Genomic DNA, 14,714 nt, shown 5'->3' with positions numbered 1-14,714 from the left:
TCTGACACACATAGACTGTCGAATGTAACAGTGAGCCTGATAAAGATAATTACAACACAAATGGGAAGTTCAGCTGCTAGGGAACAGCAAAATGCTTAATTTTCAGTGAAAGGCAAGAGATCACAGATCCCTTGTTAATTGAAACAGCCAAGGGGATGCTGAAAACTCCCACAGGGTATATTAACCAATGCCTGAAGGTGCTCAGAGCACCAGACTTGGAACTTGTTTCCAAGACATGAGTCATTCTCACAAGAGTGAAAAATTTCAAGGGAACTAAAATGCTCTGCCAGGGAGAAGCTTCAAGTGTGTGTTTCGCTTGTGTTTAAAATCATCATAGCCAGCAAAAGAGCTGCCTGCCATTCTTTTCCATTATTCATATTTTCCTTGCTTTTATCAGCACGCGTGGACACAGAGAGTTTGCATAGCATCTGCTGGCCACAGCTGAAGTGGGAACACCCTCTTACATCATTGGAGTCTACAGAACGTCGTTTTGAAGCCTGGGAAAAATTGCTAGTAAACTGCAGCAACATGGCTAGAATTGAACCTTTATGTTTCTGCGAGGTATCGCACGGTTGCCTCATATGACATAAGCAGCCATGTCAGTACAGGCCAAAGGGCAAAAGGCACATTGCAGAGCCTTCTGAGGGAATACATTGATCCCAAGGAGTGGTACACACGATGTTTTTATCATTTTCCCTGGGTGATTTCATAGCTATGGGAACCATGTGTGAGACTTTCTGAGACAATCCCTAACTCAAATACTCTGTTTCAAAAGTAAACTCTCTTTGTCAGACCTAAAACTTTATTGTTAAATTGGAAAATATGGTTAGTTCCATTCTGGGTCACAGAGTTTACTGCTAAATAGAAAGATGATTTGAAAATCTACTTTCCATTTTAAAATATAAAACTCTATTGATTTATGCCCAGTATCAGCTTTGGCGTAATAATTGATTTTTAAATTGGTATTGGACTTAATACTAAGTACTACTCTTCATAGAATTTAAGGCCAAACCAAGTGTTGAAGAATAGCTTGATTTACCCTAACGTACACTCCACAAAGTCAACAGATAAAAAAAGAAAGTATAATTGTTAAAATCTATTTTTATTAATGTGCCCCAAGTACATAAACCATTGACTGACTTATGGATAGTATTCAGCAAATATTTTGAATGAATGGATATAGCTTTATTAGCATCATCACTGGCATCATCATTCCATCAGCTAACATGTATTCATCATCTATCAGGTTCCAGGTGGTAGAGCAAGTCTTATTTTGTTGAATAGTATGAGCCTATTTAATTTTAATAACTTGAGGTGAAACATATTAGTAATCTCATGTTACAAATAACATATACATATGTATATGTATATGAGGAAACCAAGACTGAATATTTAAATAACTTGCCCTAAGTCACAAAACTAGGGGTACAATCCACAGGGTGGCATAATACCAGGTGACTAAAGCATTCTCAGTAAATATTTTCTGAACAGCAGCATATTTTTGTTTCTGGATTATAAATATGTTGCATAAAGATAGACTAGAAAAAAACTTTGAAACTCTTTTCCTGCTCTCATGAAAAATGGGGAATTGACACATAGTCAGGCACAATACAAGACCAGCCAAAACTCAGAGAAGATTTCTGGCACATATACTTTGTGTGGACACAGTCAGAAGGGCTTGGGTAGTATCAGAGCCTTTCCCTCACCCTTGTACCAACTAAAAATAAAAAGGCCAATGCTGGATGAGAGGGAGTTAACAGCTGCCCTCACTGCCCTACTGCGTTGTGGAGAACCGAGTTCCCATAACCTTCATAGAGTGATCCTTCTGTTCAGGATCTCGGGGAAGCTGAAGTGAATTCAAACCTGCTGAGTCAGCATACAGAAAAGGCTGCAGAGATTAGGCCAAGGTCTTAGTTTACACCTCCCTCCTAGAGCAATTCCTCCGCCCTGCCGCTCTCTTCCCTGGGCCACTTGATTTTCTAAGTAGCCCTGTTTACACTTGATAGCTACAGGGGCCTGATGGTCTCAGTCAACTGTGTATCCCTGTACCAAAAACCAAGGTCCAGCACATAGTAGGAACTGAATACATACATTCTGAAAAAGAAGTAGTCCAATCGGACCCAGGCAGTCAATGCACACTGACAGAGCACAGGTCCCTCTCCTTTCTTTGCTGCAGGAGCAGTAGATACATGCTGAGACCTTACGGGTACCCCTCATCCAGCAGTTTTTTCTTTTTTAAAAAGAAGCTCTGTGGTTGCTTGCCCATGATTGTGGGGTGTATCAGACCAGCTCTAGAAGACTTTGGATAACAAAGTTAGAAAAGACTAATAGTCCCCAAAAGCATATTCAGAAATTGTGAGTTGTAATCTTAGGAGTTCAGGGGTCAAGTTTATGGCATAAGGGATATTGAGATCATTTTTTATCAACTTGAATTCTAGTGCTTACAATATTTACTGTCCATTGATCCATACACTGCTTTGTGTTTGGGTTCTAATGACTTGTGTGTGTGTATGCATGTGTGTGTGTGTGCATGCACACCCACACGTACTGGCCTCTGAAACCACACTGAATGGGGATAGACACCTGGCTCTTCCTTTTAATGGTTGAGTAACCTTGAACAAATCACAAAAATACTTGCCACCTTCAGTTTCTATGAAAGTGGAGCTAATTAGTGATATCACAAAACAGATTTTTTTAAAAGAACTCATTTAAGTACCTAAAATGAAATGATCAACAGTTACAGCTTAATGATGTTATCTGCCAGTATGCCCTGCCAAAACTACCTAATGAGCCACATTCTCTTTCCCTTTAACCTGTTGTTTGTTAGTCAATGAGAAATAACTGTAGCATAGTGAGAAAAATATCTGGATGGGAAGAAGTGGGTTCAATTCCAAGCTCTGCCTCAGATTAACTGTCTTTAGATGAACTACTTGAGGGTTCTAAGAAATGGCCAAGAGTCCTTGGACTATTAATACATCTGAACTTCAAAGATTTAGAAGTAGGATCAAGACTTCAGTAATTTTAATATTGTTACCACTGATAGCTCAGTGTCTGTAAGAATAAATGTAGGTTGCAATGTGGGTATGCTTTTCATCATAATCACCTGAAGCACATGTAGGAAAGTAAATTCCTTTTGGTATCTACTCCATGAGCCTCAGTTCCTCATCTGCTAAATGGGAATACCAACTTTTTGCAGACTTCCTGTAACTAGATAAGGAATAGCTATAACTCCCAGGTGAAATGGGATACTAGTAGCTTCACTCTCTTAATGTTAAGGAAGTATAACTTAAGTTATAAAGTACACTTGTCTGTCTTCCTCATTATATTCTAAAATCCACTGAAGACCAGATGGGTATCTTTTTAACTTGAAGCCAGTATTTAAACACAGACACAAAGGCCAGTAGTTAAAGAATGTTTAGTGAATGCATTGCTGATGATCACATCGAATAGCAGAATTGTAGAACACAGGTTTTCTTTACCCTAAACTCATGTTGTATAGAATGAAGGGGGACTAGGCCTCAAATCATACATAGAATGATGAGAATTAGGAATATTAACTTAAGGCAGGTGACACTAGTGAGGAGTATGGTAGCCTGCATCTTTGTAACAGAACATTCTGCTTGTATCTATTTGCCTGCTAATGGTGGGTTGGGAAAGTATGGTGAGCAAAGGGTTAAAAAGTAGAAGTTCCCAACTTTTGCAGTACATCCAAATTACCTGGGAATCTGTAAATCTACTGATACATGGCTCCTACAATATTCTGAGTTAACTGGAATGGGATGCTACCAGAATACCAGAAGTTTTAAAAGCTCCTTTAGTGATCCTAATTGCAACTAAGTTTGGCAATCACTGGGTTAAAGTCAATGAAATTGTTTATGATCTCATTTGCACTGTTACACATCCCTCGGTGTATTGCCTCTGCTACTGTCCTCAACTAGAAATCTGAGATAGAGCACCCAAATGAAGCCTCCCAACAATCTTTGCATTAGAGAACATGACTCTCTGGGACACATTAGAGCACATGACCCTCCCTTTACCCCTTTCTGACCTCCTCTCCTCTGCTTTGAAGTTGGCCTTTGTCTCTCCAGTTCCACAGTATCCTAGCAGAGACCCTGGGGCCAAGTTTGCAGGTTTGTAAATAAGCCTTTCAAAGGCTTTGTCACCCCAGCTGTGTCTGGATCTAGAGCTTTTGAGTTTCATATTTCTCTTCATTTGCACTATCAATACTGATCAGTTACTCCTAGGATGCCAATTCCCCCAACTGCTCTACTGGTTCCTGAACTTCACCATCCTAAACTTCATCCTGAAGTTCAGTGTGGCAAAAGGGAAAATTACAAATTTCTTGGCATGGACTCTTAGTTCTCCAGGTTCCTCCATCGGCTCTTGGTCACTATCTCTATTAGTCAATATCCTACATAGCTATATGTACCACAAATGCAAGTTTCTTTATGAAATCTTTCCTGATCGCAATCAGATGTGATTTCTCAACTGAGCCCCCATAAAACTTACCTAATCCAGCTTCAGCAAGTCCAGTTCAAAGATATTCTATTTAAGAATTATTTAATTAAATTCCATCGACACAGCCTTACTACCACTGTGACCTCGAGTGAGCTGCTTAAACTTTCTGAGGTAAAAGGGCATTTATAAAATTTTCTTTGCAAGGGAAATTAGATACAATGTATGTAAAGAATCTAACTCAGTGGCTGGTACACATTAGACATGTGATTAACAGCTATTTTCTTTTTTTTTAAGGGCCACATCCTATTTCACTGTACACTATAGTTATTTAATGACTTCTTTGAATTTTTTTGCATGATGAATTCCATTAAGATGTGAACTGCATGTATCTTCCTCATTTTTTAATAATCTGTAGTAAAAACATATGCATTTAAGAGGTATTTATTCACAATTACTTTATTTAGATTAAAGAAATATTTAAGAGTGTGACCTAATGTTTATTTTTGACTCACATAGTAACATTTTCCTAGACTATGGGCAAGGCAGTATATATAGGAATTCCACATAGGTGGCATTCAAATATACTTGAATAGTTTAAGGTACATGCAGTGGGATGACACTTATTCTATGCAGATAGCTGTCAGAGAGGAAAGGATTAAAACCAGGCTGGGGTGGTGAAAGCAATTTTTTTACAGGGAGCTGTCCCCCCATTCAGCTGTCATACCAGCTACCTCTGGCTCTGTACTTGCAGTCAGTCATTCAGTGCTGCACAGCCTGGGAGTGCATGGACAGTGCATGGATAAAAAAGGAACCCAGAAAGGGTCAGAGGGCATGTACTCCATTCTGTAATGACTTCAACTCACACATTATGTAAAAGTTAGGAAACTAATATCTTCACAAACTACTTGTTCTAAGATTAAAAATGTAACTGTATAATATAACTTTGCCAAAGGGGACCTCCACTCGGATGAATAGATAAGGACTTTCCCCCACAATTCCAATAATAAATAAATGAATCAGTGAAAGGTATGTATATTCCTAAAATTAAGAAAAAAAAGTCTTAAAACAAATCTTAGCTGATAAGTGTGTGGAAAAAGTATTTATGAAATTAAAAGTTGTGAGACTATTCTAAAGACCTAGCAAAAATGACCTGCTTCAATCTGACTCACTTTCTAGCATTTGTTGCACAATTCCCACTTTCGTGGAAGGTAGCTGATTATATATCATCTTTGCTTTGTGGAGAGTGATGTTCAAATTTGATCCTAATCACTGGTTTTAAGACTTAGAATTTTTATAAGCTGTATAACTTTGGTAAAGTAAGGCTTCAGTTCTGAGTACCATACAAGTAACTCACATGATATACATTTGTCAATATATCTAAGATTTTCTCTGTTCAGAGTGATATTCTAATTACAGTATTATAATCCAAAAATGTCTACCTAGAATTCTTAATTATTTGTTCCAAGATTGCAAATGCATATACAATGTAATATAGGTACTTTAAAGAGTTAATCTTTCATTGCAAATGTAGAGGAATAGCTATAATACTAGGAAAACCTTTGATGGACTATGATGTGTAAAAAAAAAAAAAGTACCTCAGTTGTATGGGCAATCTTACATAGCCTCTAGAAAAAGGGAATGAAAACTAACATAATGAGTTAACTTGCACACCGGAATGGAAAGAAAGTTTAGAATTTAAAAGTTCTTTTCAACCCTATTCTTTAAAATTTTAAAGTCTATCTACAAATAATTTGATGGGCATAAATGTTTGTCCTAGTCAGTTCTATACAAATACACATTTTAATTTTAAACCTTTCCTCACTGGCATTTTTGAATGTTGACCTTTAAATATTTTGTTAAAATTAATTTTTTAAAAATCATAGTCCTATTTAACACCTCCAAAGGTACATACATTATCATATTCCTTCACTACAATGAAAAACTACGGGTTGGGCGGGGGTGGGGGACACCTTGAAATCTAGAATGAGCGGGGACGGTGTTCATCTTTGGTATCAGGCGCCTCACTTTTTCAGCAAAGCCCTACTCACTACTAACTCCTTCGCTTTACTCTGAGCTGAAAGTGTATATATACTCAGGCCGCCAGTTCGGGGAAGCCCTTCGTGGCCAATCAGGGCTTCCAGATCTATTACGTCACACCTTCCCCATGGGTGTGACGTCACAGGCAATCCCAGGCCAGACACGTGGGTTGGAGGAGTGTAGCGTTTCAGGGCAGCTGCTCCAGAGACACCCGGCAGCCAAGCTCCCCAGGGGCCGTGGACTGGGCAGGATGGGGCCGCCGGGGCTCTAGCAACCCGCAGCAGCGCGGTCGCACCGTAGGCCCAGCACTCCGCGCCAGCATCTGGGGGTGGCGGGAGCGCGCTACAGGCAGCTGGCACCTCCGGCTGTGTAACAGGACCCGGGTGTCTTAAGCGTCCTCCCCAGGCACCGCCTCTCCGCTCCCAACCCCTTTCCAGCCCTAATGATCCTTTTCAGCGCCGTTTCCCCGGCCGGAGGAACAAGCCGCTCTGGCCTCCCGGTCTCGCCCTCACACAGACCCTCCTTTCAGGCCCGCCCTCCGGTTCGCAGGGACCCATTTCGGAGCCCTCGCTCACTCTGGGCGGGAACCGTGTGACGAATTCCGCCCAAGGTGCTGACTACCCATCCCAACCCGGCCCCTGGTCGCCTCCCAGCGGGGGCCCCGCCCCCGCCCCCACCTCCGGGCCGGGCGCTTGGACGGCACCCCCAAACCCCCACCCGGCCGTGCCCCGCGCTGCAGCTGCGGAAAGCAGCGCCGGCGTGCTCGATGCCACGTCGGAATTGGCTCCCGGGACATCGCAGCTGCCTGCACGCAGCTCGGTCCCCACGGACGCCCTGCCCTGGGCGGCGCGCAGCGGAGGGATGCGCGCCCTCCTCCCCTGGGGTCCGCCGGTAGCCTGGCCTGCGTCAGGGACCCCCGGGCCGGAGTAAGGCTTCCGGAGCCGGGCTGAGCCCGGACAGACCCAGTCTGACACATTTAACGGGCTACAGGGAGTGCAAAGGAAGGGAAGCCGGAGAAAGAGTGGGAGTGGCCGAGCGAGGCGGGTAGCGGCGAGGTGGTGGCCCGAGTCTCCTCCTTCGGGGTCCCGCTCGCTTCAACCTCGATGTGGGCGCCCAGCTCACTTTAATCCTTTGAATTCTTAGTAAGAAGCGGGCTTCCCACTTTGAAGTAAAACGCCCTGGGCTGTTGCAGAGACTTCCACCGCGCAGAGAATGAGGCGGTGGGAGGAAGGTGGGAAGAGACAGGAAGGTAAGGGGGATGGGGGCGGCTGAGAGGAATGCATTTTCCCTACACAGTGCAAGTTCTTGTTTCCTAACTCGGGAGCCCCTCTGCGGCTCCGTAAGATGTGGCGTGGAAAAGTACATCCCCAGACGCGCAGACTTTCCCAGGCAGAGAGGTTACCTGTGTTCCCAGAAAGGCCGCGGGGTTCTGGCGAGCGCCGCAGGGATGGGAAAAGACAGAGATACATTGCTAACCCTGACAGTGATATGAAATGTACCCTGACTTTCAGTCTGTTAGAAATTTCCAGGCCTTAAACTTTTCTGTCGAAAACTGACTTAAAAAAAATTTTTTTAAACACTTATGTAGGATAAAATCCCTCTCCCTGGCCTTGACTCGAGCACCCACATCATTCACCGAACCGCGCCAGTGTAACGTACCTTGTTCAGCTCTTGGTCATAAAGTTGTCTTCAGCCTGTCTGTGTGGTCCCGGAGGGTCGGTGGCGGGCAGTTTCCAAAATTGAGGTAATAAGAGATCAGATGAACTTGAGACGACCGGCCAAAAAAAATAAAAAATTTAAAAACAACATTTAAAAAGGATGGGGGAGTCTTAAATGTTTGGTTCTCCCCCACTTTGAAAGGAAATTTTAATACTGTTCTTGTTAATATTTCCGTTGCACTTCAACCTTCTAGTTCTTAAAATTTGTGCTTTAAAAATAAGTTAACTTTATTATTATTGCTATTTTTACTATTATTTTTGCTCCAGTCCCCCAGTCTCTTCTCTTGTTCGTGTCAAAAAAAAAAAAAAAAAAAAAAGCCTGGTGAAGACTCAGCAGAACCCAGAAAGCGCAGAATCGGGAGAAAGTCTTTGGCTGGGGCTGGTTCAAGTCCCTGGTTCAATGGGCTGCTGGAAGCCAGGACTGGGTAATTCTTTCCAGACGTCTTGACTTCTCCTTCCTCGCAGTTGTTGCCTTTCTGCCTCCTCCAACTTAAGGGGGTCTTAACAAGTGAGCTGGTGGGTGTTTTAATAGGGCGGAGGAGGGGTGGGGGGTGAGGGGAGTGGAGAAGGGAGGTGCGGACTGGGGAACCCGGAGGGGAGGGAGGGAGCTGAGAGCGCGGGCGGGCGACCGGGAGGCGGGGAGGGGGAGAGGGAGAAAGAGAAATTGGCCATTCAAAGCCCTCTCTGAGCTACAGGCCGGTTCTAAACTCCAATGAATTCAATTAACTTGATTGCTAACGTGTGCAGAGAAATGCAGTGCACACACGCTGGCCACCACCTGATTCCCTTTTCCTCCAGCGGTGGAGCCGGGAGGCCACGCTTTGTCGGCATCCCTGCACTCCGCAGTTAAAAGGATTCCCCTTTGCGATCAACTCCCGCGCTGTTTAAGTAATTTGCTTTAAGGCCAAATGGTGCCCTTAGGCTAAGTAACCGCCCTCGAGAGAGGTAGCTAGGATGCGTGTGCGTACGTACTCCCAGAGGCTCCCAAAGCCCGCGGCGACTCCTAAAAAAGTCAGCAACAGGTCTACCGCTTGTTAACCCTTTCTTCCCACCAACTCAAACTGTTAGAAAGCTGACGTCATGTCAAAGTGCCCCTTACACAGAAGCTTCTGCTTCGGGTGGGCGAGAACAGGAGAAAGGTTTTTTTTCTTAACCTGGTCGCCTAACGTAAAAATACGCCAACAGCGCGCTTTACTATAAAATAAAATAAAATAAAATAAAATAAAATAAAATAAAAATCGTGCTCTGGAGGACTGGAAAAAGCGCGCTTTAAAAAAGCATTTCTAAGGGAATAGCTTAAATGCCTTTTGCTTCTCGCTAACCTTCTAAGAAGATAACGAGTCAAAATGCTTTAATTTTTTGCTTAGACTTTACCTTTTCTCATCTTTCTTCAATTCCCCCAGACCGGGAAGACTTAGCTTTCTGATTAATTTTCCCCTCCTTTCTTTCCCCGCTCCTTGCCAACAAGCCGCTTGATGACTTAAAATGGACAGTAGGTGGCACTCTTTAGGAAAAAATGAGAGTAAGTTTACAAAGTAACTGATTTGGTCTTCGGAGATTCCGCTGAAATTATTATAGGGTAAAAGATTTATTTTCTTTCTTTTCCTTCCAACGTTCCTCTGAGGTGTGGACTTCTTTCAAACTCGACTAGGCTTTGAAAACTGGTTCTTGCACCTGACGGGCAATAATGAGCAAGTCAAAGAAAAGTGGGGTCAACTGGGAGCGAGGCTCTGCCCCAGGTCGCGCAGGGTGTGGTGTCGGGGGACGTGATTAGAGGTCAAGAATTTTATTGCAATACCAGGTAGTCAGACAGGCCAGTCCCCAGGAGTCGACCTGCAAAGTACTCCGCGTTTCCGTCCCCGCCCCCATGTCCCCCACCGCCCACACAGCGGAGGCGACTCTGGGAAGCATTACCATGGCCTGGTGGCTTCACACGCTCCGGGGAAACGCATTTACTAATCTTCCCTTACAGACCTTTCAGCCTTTGAACAGTGCCTTAGGTGGCTGGACTCAGGGAACTGGCCCACATTTCAGAGCACAATTTCATCCCACTGAATCGGACTCCTGCTTCCTGATTTTTGGTTGTGTGGTAGTTTTTAAATGCTAAATCATAATATAAAATGTTATCTAGCGTATGCAGTCTTACATGTAATGTGGGTTAAACTGATTTGGGGTTAGAGTGCAGATTGTGGGGTGTCAAATATCTAGCTCTGGGACCCCATGGGGACACTTAACCTGAGCTCCAAACTTCCGGGAATATTATTCTATGCAGTGCAGGATTGCTGATGATTGCTTGGTAGCATTGAGCTGTTCTGGTGCTAATAGTTCAAGCAATGAGAACATTTAGTAAAACTGTGTTTCTTTGTTAAACAGAAGCACATTTGTTATTTGTTGCCTTGTAATTCATGGCCCATGAAGAAAAAGTAAAATGATCCAAGATTATGGATGAATATAAAAGCTAATTACACATCCATGCATTTCTATCCGTTTCTCCCCTCTCCCCAACCCCAACAGATCAGGGAAGACGCTGGCACAATTTAAAAACAGAGGTGAAAGTTCCTTGAAGGCAGAAAATTTTATCTATCAGACTTTCTCAGGAAGGGGATTCAGAGTAAGGAAGACCTTAACTTCAAATCCCATCTTTGATGTGGGGTTCTGTGATGTGGGATGTGTGTGTGATCCTGGAAGCATATTTCCAGACTCTTCCTAAACCTTGTTTCTTAGCTGATAAGTGAAGAAAATCCCTGCTTTGCCAAGTTATGATGATAGGATATGTTAAGTTAAGAGATTAATGTAGTGCCTAAACTCAGCTCTTAACAAGTGGTTCCTACTGTAACCCACTGGTTCCTGAAACAACTTGCGGGTAATCAAAAAACAATAGTACCCTTCTGGCTTTCCATTCTTTTTATTATTCTTGATAAGCATTACCTAAAATTTCAGCCTGTGTTCACTTACTTGACTTACTCCAGCTTTCTAATGTCCAGTCACTGACTCATGGACTGAATTATTCTGTGTGCCCATGGATACACCCCAAACCTTCACTTGTAACCAGAATTCCTTTCTGAGTTCCAGGCCTGAATTATGGCAACCAGCCATCTAGTACTGATTCATAAGCAACAGATTCTGCGATCCAGTTTTGCAAACATGCTGTGGCGCCAATCAATTGAATAATATTTGGTAATCAATTTAAATGTTAACTTCTATTTTAAGCCTAAAATGTATGGATCAAAAGATGACATATGTCCAGGTTCCAACATCCTAAGACAAACCTTATCCAATCTCTACCTATTATGTTATCAGCTATGCAAGAAAACATAGCAAAGAACTTCAGAGGTTGTAGTTTTACTTGAGTCAATGTGAGTTAGCAGCTACGTTGTTGCCAGTGTCTTCTGATAGTTCCTAGAACAAGGATTTAGTACCTTCATTATTCTCTTATAAATGGTTCTCAAGCTTTTTTAGTGTAAAGAACCTCTATATATTCTTCTGTCAACTTCAAAAAAACTTGTTTATATGGGTGGTGGCTCTCAATATTTACCATTTAGAAATAAAAGGCAACTGAAAATGTATAAAAATATTAATTCATCTACAATAAACACAATGACTTGTTAATAACATTTTTGTGAAATGTGGCATTGTTTTCCATTTTTGTAAATCTCTATTATCTGACTTAATAGAAGACAGCTGCTTCATCATTCAATTGTTTTGATTGAAGTATTAAAAAATCTGTCTTCAAACATATGTAAGTGGGATATGGAGAAGCATTTTAATAGTCTTTTTAGATATTCTTTGATATTATGTCAAAACTTAAAAGATAATTTTAAATTACTGTGAAAGTTAAATTGCAGTGTTGAATCTAAAGCAATTCGAATGAACTTTGAGTACCCTGTTATATTAGAATCTGTTGGCTTATCTTACACTGTAAATGCCATCTTTTACAACCATTTATGAGTTTGTAATATGTATTGATCATTTGGAAAATATTGGTTCACTGAGTTATGCAGATTTCCAAATGTTGACATATTTCATTATTCCATAGTTTAAAAAAATCAGAACCACCAATCTCAAACAAAAAGTCTTCAAATATTGGGAAGCTGCCATGGTCATAGTGGCAAAGTTTTCCAAAATTCTTATTTTTTTCTTGAAAGCTCAGATATTTTCATTAGAACTGTTTTATTGTAGTGACAAGTTCACTTCACTCATTATTCAAAAGAAGAAAATGTCCTCCAGATATTTAAGTTTGAATAATGAAAGTTTGTCTATAAGTTATTCTCTCAAGTGTTAAAAAAACAAAATTCGTTTAAGTAAACTTGAAGATCCAGTTGGCTTTATTAAGTGATTCATGAGTTGGCAGCATCCCCTCTAGCGAGGAGAGAGATGCTGCAAGGAATTGAACAAATGGAAGGTTTTTATAGACAGGAGGAGGGTGTGCGTTGGGGGGCCGGTTACTAGCCAAAGAAAAGAAGGGATTGTTTCAGGCAAAGTCACTTTCTCAGGGGGAAGTGCAGGGAGTCTTACGAGGTAGATGACTTCATCTTTCAGGGAAGATGGAGAAGGCTCATGTGACAGATTATTTTATGGATGATGCCTGCCAACCAGAAAATACCTGACCAGCTGCATTTCTGGGGGAGGTTGAAACTGTAATGGAGTTTTAAGAATTAAACCCTGGTTTGGTGACTTGGCCCAGCAGAGGTGACACCTGGCTGGCCCTGTGTGTTTCTTTTTAACACAGGTAAAAGTGATATTCCATGATAAAAGTAGTCGGCTCAGCTCATGACACAGTCCCATGAAAGCTTTTCCCCCAAACAACCATGGTAGCTTGGTCTACAGCAAGCCATGTACTTTCCATTTCTTCACACAGACTATTAAAAAGACATATACTCAAGGGTTGACATTTAATTTTTGCTGCTTTATCAAGGACTTTTGTAAGTGCAATTTGCTTTTTATTTCCCTGTGGGTGCATGGGGATAAAGAAAATAGAGACTGATAGGACAGTTTCATGGCACAGTCTTGTTTCATGCTAAAGTATACTAGCAGCTTTATTCACCATTGTTTTTGTACCATCAGTGTAAATGTCAACAAAGAGAGAGATGCAAATAATTTCTTAGTATTTTTATAAAAATACCATTCATCATTGCTGATCCCCTGAAAAGATCTTGGGGTCTCCAAGGGTCTTCAAGACACACTTTGAAGAATACTGGTTTATATTAAGCACACCAAGTGCAGTAGTGTACAAACGGGGGTATTTTACTTTCAGAAGAACATAGACACGCTGTTGCACGTCGAGAAGAGATCTAGCAGCTAAGGGAGGAATATCAAGTGTAACCCTGTCATATGAAGCATGGCTATAGGAAATAGAAATGTTTAGAATGACAGAGAAGATTCACAGAACCTGATAGACATTGGAAAACTTAGAGAGCTTCCATATGCATGGGAGATTTAGCATATTCTCTATAATCCTAAAACTGTACCCCAGTGGGGATTAAAATACAACATACTTCAATTTCACAAAAGGTAGAACTTTAAAAGAGTTAGAGTATGAGTAAAAATCTGAGTCTGTGCAAGGACGGAAAGTGATTGGCTTGGAATTTAGTTTTCTAGTTCCCAGTTTGGAGGTTGTGACAGGGTTTCCGGTATCACGGAGATTGACTACTTACTATGAGTGTAATTCCAAGGCTGAACTCTTGAGGTTCTGGGATTAATTCAGACAAAATTTTCAAGAGAGTATGACTATATTTATTTCTTAACTTGAAGATGTGGGCAGAAAGCTATATGGAAGCATCTTATCAGACACCCAGCAAATTAGAATGAACAGATTGGAAGAGATCAAAACACTCATTCATTGATAAAGGCGGAAGAGGATGGTTTTATTTTTTCCCCATAGTTTTTGAAACTCTCACTACACTAGATAGAACAGTACTTTATCAATTGTTGATCATTTCAAATTAGATTCTGCATCTTACTGGAGCTATGATTTAAATATTACCCTCCTCATCAAACACTCTGTAATTGTCTTTTAGCATCCTTTTCCAGAGGTGAAAAAACTAGCTTCAAAATATTTTATGATTTAGTCTAAACCCTAAAAAGGGGATATTCAGAAGTACTTGAGATGAATAATTGTGATTTGATTGACAACATAATCCCCAAATACAACCACCTAGATGATTCAATTTAAAAGAAAAAGGAAAGTTTATAGTTGGGAACTTTACTTTAAAGCACTGAATATGTGGGAGTTTTCCTTTCATGTTTTTGGACTATTTAAATTTAAGAACTTTCTCCAGACTCACATAAGTTTCAGACTGGAGAAGGAAAAAAGCTATTTTATGTAGCCTAAAGGACATGTTTATCACTTCCATTTTTCTGACCCAAATTAGAAAAGGACAAAATAATTATCCTTGATTTACATGCTAATAATTTCTGTCAACAAGGGTTTATATTTTACATGACAAATATTATAGGCAGAAAGTGCAGCTCAAGGGGAAGTCTGTAATCTACTTGTCCTTT

The 14,714-nt window shown here is 41.3% G+C and overlaps 1 protein-coding gene and 1 long non-coding RNA gene across 2 annotated transcripts in view; one reads left to right on the top strand and one right to left on the bottom strand.

The window, feature by feature from the left end:
* HAS2 (hyaluronan synthase 2) overlaps positions 1–8,767 on the bottom strand; it is a 30,643-nt gene extending 21,876 nt beyond the window's left edge. Inside the window, exon 1 of the mRNA XM_017680727.3 lies at positions 8,155–8,767. The gene's annotated coding sequence lies outside the window, so the exon portion shown is untranslated. The remainder of the gene's footprint in view (positions 1–8,154) is intronic.
* The window catches only part of LOC140848015 (uncharacterized), an 89,149-nt gene continuing 80,496 nt past the window's right edge, over positions 6,062–14,714 (top strand). Inside the window, exon 1 of the long non-coding RNA XR_012128464.1 lies at positions 6,062–7,744. This is a non-coding gene — a long non-coding RNA (uncharacterized lncRNA). The remainder of the gene's footprint in view (positions 7,745–14,714) is intronic.

This window comes from Manis javanica, chromosome 2 (genome assembly GCF_040802235.1).
Source record: "Manis javanica isolate MJ-LG chromosome 2, MJ_LKY, whole genome shotgun sequence".
NCBI lineage: Eukaryota > Metazoa > Chordata > Mammalia > Pholidota > Manidae > Manis > Manis javanica.
This window is presented reverse-complemented; position numbering and strand designations above follow the sequence as displayed.